We start from the raw sequence: 7,222 nt of genomic DNA on the forward strand, positions 1-7,222 counted from the left end.
TTTCCACCTGACCCCAAAAGCCTGACTGAAGGAAGGTACTCTGCACTGTCATTGGTAAAACGGCCTCCTAAACCACAATGCAGTGTTGTCCTTCAGAAAACTACTTCTCTCCTTTCAAGCCCTACGTTAACTTTGGATGTATTTGCTGAACAAGAGTGTTTATTTCTGCTGGTGTTCCAGTACCTTGCAGCTCTGCCGCCCTTTCTCTACCCAGCCCAAAGCCTCCTCGATGTCTGGTACTCGCTGCTTCCACCCCAACCCTGCACAGCCACGTCCAGGAGAACCTTCCTGTAAGGAACCTGCACCACACAGGAGCTCGGGGCACGTTTTGCCATCACATACACAAGTATTTCACTTGCGTTTCATCTTCACGCAGGCAATGCCGACGGGTAAAGCCCCAGTTCCCCTTTGGGCGGTGGTCTCCCCCACCCGGCGCAGCCGCGGCTGAACCCCACTGCAGAGAGGGCTGGCTGGGGCAGTCTCAGGTTTGTCCCGCGGCCTCCCGGGGGGCTACAGCTGTACCGACCCCCCCAGATCCTGCAAAGCTCCACTCCTGTTGGCCCTCAGGGGCCAGGGCCCAGTTTCAGTGGTTTCCACTATGTAACACCTTACTATTTTGACGATTCCACTGTAGTTCTGAACCACCATCCCTCAAATATAAATTACATTTGTATTAGGCAAAAAAAAAAAAAAAAAGTTTATAAAACTCACACACAAGACATGAAATAAAGTATTAAAAATATTAAGAATTTTTTACAGAGATGTTTCCCTATCAATTGCTTATTACTCTGAAAGGACCTGAAAACATTTTTTCCTGTAGAATAAGACAGCTGCACCTTTTTCTACACCTAGATGAAGTTCTGCTTTTTGTTCTTTTTTGTTCTTTCTTGTATCCTTGCCAATGTTATTTGAATGGAGGAGGAACCCCAAACTATAATGTGTCGCCTTATTCCTCCATTTCACACACTATCCTTTCCCTGTAGTGAAGCTGTCGTCCTTAAAAACTCTTTAAAACAATCATAAGGCAAAGGATGGGGATGAGGAAACATTCGCTATCACAGCTCTTTGTCATCCCCAAGTATTCAGCATCTTTCTTACATGAAATTAATCTGGAAGCACGAAAAAGCATGTTCAGTTCAAGCTGTAATTTGTACAGCCTCAAAAAGGGAGATTACTTATTTTTCTCATAATTTGTGTTACCATCCTATGAAAGCATCTTAACCATGTTAGTATTTATATTAAATAGATGCACTGAAAAAAGCAAAATACGAGGCATTTAATAAGATGGCGCCATTCCCCAGCCCCCTTTCAGCCTATTTTGATGCATTAGACACAATAATGACCTTGCAAAAATATTTCAAGCAATATAAAAGAAGTCCATATTTTTAAATCTTGTAATATTTTTTCTTAATGGCCATGTATTCTCTATGGGTCTATCTTGAATCCAGTACATTTTTAATTGCTGGGTTTGATTATGGAAAATACACAATGTTTTTAAAAGCTTGACAGCAAAGGGTCAAACAACATCCAGTTGGGAGGGGCTATAAGAGTACAAAATTTGAATGAAACCAGCATTCAGAATCAATCTGAAAAATTGAAAAAAGTTTGACAAAAAGGAAGACACAGTTCAGTACCTCAAGTTCAATATCTATGCTTAAATACCGAACCAGAATGGTCAAATCTAAAGGCCGTTACAACTATTTGCATAATATACTTAGCTACAGAGTGACTGGAGAATAAAATCCAGTTCAAAAAGCAGAATTTCAAGCTAAAACAACTGGCCGTGTCTGCATAACAATGGGTTCTAAACTAGCTATAACACATCAAGAGAAGTCATGGAGTCAGAACAGTACCCTTGGTCACTCTTTGCTCAGCAGTTTTGAGAAGACACACAGGCTGCTAGCAGGACTCAGCAGGAAAAGTAATAATAATATTAATAATGGTGCATGAAGGGAAAAGAGTTGCTATTTACCCTCCCACCATGAGGCCCAAGGACCATTCAGCTGAAGATGCAGAAAAGCAGACGCAACGAAGTAAACCGTCATCACACACAAACCGTGGAACTCCCTGCCGTAGGATGCGGGGGGAGCTCAAAGTGGCCTCAAAAAGGAATTGGGCAAATTCAAGCGGGACAGGACTACCGAAGCTCTTGAGAAGGATTCCAAGGAAAAGAGTGTTTTCCTCTCGCTACACTCTCCTGTAAGCACCTGGACTAGCTACAGGTGGAGACAGTTTGTACCTCAGATTAACCCAGTCCAGCAGTGCTCAAGTGAAATACAGGGACAGAGTGCTTCCCAGAGCTCTGCTACGACTATTTATACTGGACCTTTTAAACAACAGACCAAGCAAACACTTGTGAGGCACACCCTACGCGTATATTCATCCTGCCTTGGAGATGGTGGAAGCAGATACGTGACCACAAGTCTTTAAAGGACTAAGTTTCTTAAGAGACACGAACCCGAGTGCTCTGTGACTGCGGGGCTGTTTTTACTCTCATAGAGCAAGAGATACTCTGCCGTCCCCACAAACCCCACTTCACGTGCCCCGGAGTCACAGCCCAGCCACTGGCAAAGCAAACACACGCAAACTACAAATGAAGTTACAGATTTTACATATTCCTCGTAAGTGGCTAAGTTTTTTGAAAACCGCAAAGAAATGCGACTCCAAAGTCCTTAAAAACAACATACAAACATTTCAGCAGGTTGTTTTGGGTTTTTTCCCCCCCTTACTCCATACAATTATTAGTCATAATACTTCCAAAGGACAAAGCAGAGCTCCCGAGCACAAGCCTCAGCCGAAGGACACCCTCTTTTCAACAGCGCACGGGTGATTGCCGCAGAGCCCCGGCAGTCTCGGGTAACCCCATCACACCTACCGCCCCAAGAAGGGCCGAGCTGGAGCCCAGCACTCACCTGCACGCCGGGACGGAACAGCCGCACCGGCAGCCCCGCTTACTGCCTCCGCAGCGGCCGCAGGAACTGGTGGGAGACGACGGCTCCCGGCTCTCCCAACCCGCGGGACAGGGAGACCGACCCTGCCGGCTCCTCGCCTGGGTTTGAGAGCGCTCCGCTGGCAGCTGGGAGCCATCTGGTCCTGACCGTGGGGCATGGCTACCTTCTCACCCCAACCTTTGATACTTCTCTAGGCACTCGCTACTGGCCACCCAGAGAGAGGAGGGGGCTGCAGAAATCCCCGAGACCCCCCAGGGAGGGCACTGGGCTGCGCTGACCTCCGCACCACCACAGCCTGCTGCAGGGCTGCAGCCACAACCATCCCACCTACTCCCTCCTCTAAAGATACTACTGATCTCCCTTACCTCCTCAAGTTAGCCTCTCCCTTCGTTTACTGCCAGAGTGAGTTAAGATATTCGTTAAGATATTCATACCTTGCCAGTGGATGGCCTCAGGCTTGTTGAGATGCTACACGTAGCTCCCAGAGTACTCAAGCATTGTTGCTAGCAGGTGCACCTGCATAGCCTCTGCGCAGAATTAAGCCACAAATAATTAAATTAGTTTCACCTTTAAAATTTTTCAAAGACATGGCAAATACAGTTTCTATAGGAAGTTAGTATTTAGCTGCAGTCTGGCAGCTCTGTTCCTTCTAATGGAAAAGCTCAAAAAAGGGAAGGAAGCTTAACTTTTGCACTCTATTCAAACTGAAGTCTTCATGGAACATTAATTTTTTGTTTCCTCAGGGAAATTCCTGACGTAATCAGGCATGTGGGGGAAAGCAGTGAATAGTTGTAGGTATTCTCAGCCCCCCAGGCACTGCACTCCAGTGTAGGATTGGTGTGCTCTGGGCATGACCCGTTGATAAGACTAGCCTGGAGCCTGGGTGAGATAAAGATCCCCACTAGCATCGTACACACTGACACAGCTATGCTGAACATCACAGCTCTGTAGTTCATACGTGGAACAAGATTCATAAACCTCCTTTTCCTTTCTAATAAACTGAGATTGACGCATGTGCCTTTGGCTGGAGAAAAAAAGTAATGCTGACTGCTACCCTCACCTACGCAAGTTCTTTGATCACACTCCTGGCATCAGCACCACATTATGTTGTTGGTTTGGAAGAGATCAATAAAGTACGTTCAAACTCAAGTGATACGCAGGAACTCAGACCGTTCAGTCGACTGGTAGTAAGAGACAAGTCGCTCTGTACATAAAACACTTTTGCAAAGTTCTAGTATGCCTATGGTATTGCCACAGTTGGGTTTAGGTGCTTGCTTTGGGTTTTTTTCCCCCAGTTGTCTTGTAGACAGAAGGTAAAAGACATCTTTCTCATTCACTCGATCTGCATCAGTGCAGAAATGGGGAGGCAAAGGTTTGCAGCTAGAGAGTTTTAAAGTATTCCACTAGCAGAAAGGAAGTCAGTCTAACCAGTAGCAGAGAGTTAAACACTGTGTACAGGCATGAACAGGCTCCTTTCCTCAAGAAAAAAAAAATTTAGGACTCAGTCAAATGGTCAGGGAACTCAAGCATATAGAAATTATAACTGGTGGTGTTATTAAGCGTGTACATATTCCAGTAAAACAGTCAAGGGGATTTCTTGAGGCTCTAAGGTGTAGCATCAAATCTGGCTCTGGCAGGTGACAGAAGATGCTCTAAGCCTTTCAAGGTCAAGGTAAGGTTTTTAAAGCTACTGCTCCAAACTTGATCAACACAAACCTGTACAGCCCCTTGGAAGTCAGAAAGAGTAGCTTGATTAGCAGTTCACCCAAACCCCACACTGACCTACAATTAAGAAACACCCACTTGGTAAGCAGTGGGAACTGTCACTTAACAGGAGAAACAAGTATTTTGTTCGTCCTCTTTTTTTTTCCCCCCTCCTGCAACAACTAAGACAGTTGTACATGGCACACACAAGTACATAGTTCTGGTTGCACAACAGAGAAAGTCAACACAGCCATTCATGTGGTGCTCGCTATATACAAGTCTATCATGCTGAAAATTATATTATTAAAAGAAAGCTTTTATTCTGCATTTATTTTAACTGCAGAACCTCATGTGCCTTTCAATAAAGAGCTCTCTTTTATAGTCGTTTATATTTGATTACATTAAACTTCATTTATTCCTGATAAATCAAGTTTATTGCAGCAGAGAGCAATGCAATGAATTAAAATCCTTTTTAAAGTAGCGTATAAACCTTCTTGAAGGGAATTCCACAGCTTGATGCTCTACATTAATAACAACCTTATTAGTAGTAACTCCCATAAAGTACCAAAGGAGACAAGTCATTGTGCTTAAGCAGGGCTCACCGCTTTAACAGTTCTACCCTGGCGCAGGGTGACAGCGTTCTTAGATTTTTCCCTGGAAAACGAGGGACAAACTTCCGCTACATGTGTAGTTGAAACAGCCTGTGCAGTTCTGCCACGCAAATTCCATCTTCAGCCCTGTACTAACGTGACAGGTGCAGTAAATCCAGTACCTGACTGAACTGCTATGACAAGTCCTCCTTTAGTAACCATGATGGAGATGGATACAAGTTTGACACGCAACTACCATTCTCCAGTGATAATTCTGAATCTTCATCAAAATGCTAATATAATTATCAACTAAAAAGACTTTCTTTAAAGACTTTGAATTATTGTAAAATGCTCCCACCGCAAACCAAACTGCTACTATCCCCCAGTTGCTTGCGTTATCCTTTTAGAAAAGTGGTATGCAAGCTTTCCTGATTAATTGGAGATTTGATAAGGAGGAAGGCCCTAGGCTTTCTTAACATCATGGCTATTTTAGCTAAACATAGAATGGAAGGGAATTTTTTTTTTTCCCTTTCACACATGATGCACAGCATCAAATACTGTATGCAAAATGATACTTGATCCAAGAAAAAGAAAGCAGTTCCTGCTACCCACCTTTTTCCAGCCAGAGGAAACACTTAAGTGTACAACTTCTGTAGAGATCCTTCACAGGGCTGTTACGACTGTTAACAAAACTAATGGCAACATAAGTATTGCAGAAAGTATTAAACCGCTTGACAGAAGTAATACAATGACTAGTAATTGTTCTAGTACTATAAAAAAGTCTTTTACCTTGTTACGTAGGTAATGTCTGTTTTGCAACATGGCACCTGTCTCACTGCACAGAATGAGCTAACACCTGTAAAATAATCAGGAGCATTTAGCAAATACGATCATGCTCTGTAGGACCCAACTCGATTTCTTGCAGAGGTGGAAAAAACCAAGGCCAAAATTAAGAAAGAAGTCTCAGGTGAACGCTGTCCTGAGGAAAGTGACTCTAGCCCTGCTCCGCCAGTGGGTTCTTAACATGACATTTAACAAACCGTTCAACACCCCCACCCTCCCAACACTTACTCATGTCCACTAATGTTCCGAGAGAGTAAGAAATATGTCTTGCCAATGCTGGAGAAACTTTTGCAGCAACACGAAGAAATTGCCACAGCAGTTTTAGTCAACAATTACTGCGCTTCAAAGATAAAGGACATCTAAGTTCTCCAGCACATTCTAAATTGGGCACCAAAAATTGGCAAGTGTTCAGTAACTATGGCTTGGATTCTGTCTCAGACCCCCTCATCTACAGAGTAAGGCTATTGCTCATCTTTCAGATTAATATCAGTATTGATGAAAAACCCAATACAGCAAAAATCAGAGAAAGTCCCATAGGGAAATTAGATACATATATACAGTGCTGGGTTTAGATGATATGCACTGAATTAGACTTGGACCTGCACAACTGAACATAAAAACCCCCTATTATTCAGTGAACACCATCAACTGTGTACACTGAATGAAGCAACAGTCCCACAGGAAAAAAACAGCACTTGATCATGTAATAATACACAATCTTTCTCCTTTTCTTTCTTCCATGTATAGTAAGATTAAGCTGCTTCAGTATTTGTTGGTTTCTTGTTTTTCCTCAACAGGGAGAATTTCCCAGCCAGGTAACAAATGTTGGAAAAGATGGAATATGGGCTGCATACAAAGAAATTACTAGAGGTTGTGCTGCATGAGAAAGCTGTAAAAACACAGTGTTAAGGAAAAAAGAATTATTTTAACTGTACTGACTGCTTTGTATTATATCCACATCCACTGTCAGCACAGAAACTGCATGTTATACAATTTATTACGAGTGAACTTCCCTGCTTTTCAAGTGAGATCTTGGTATCCTAGCTGTACTCTCGATCTAATGCATGCAAAATTTGCCCTCCAATTGAAGAAATATGCATGATGCAAGCTTCCATACACATCAACCAACAAAGG

This window comes from Harpia harpyja, chromosome 10 (genome assembly GCF_026419915.1).
Source record: "Harpia harpyja isolate bHarHar1 chromosome 10, bHarHar1 primary haplotype, whole genome shotgun sequence".
Taxonomy (NCBI): Eukaryota; Metazoa; Chordata; class Aves; order Accipitriformes; family Accipitridae; genus Harpia; species Harpia harpyja.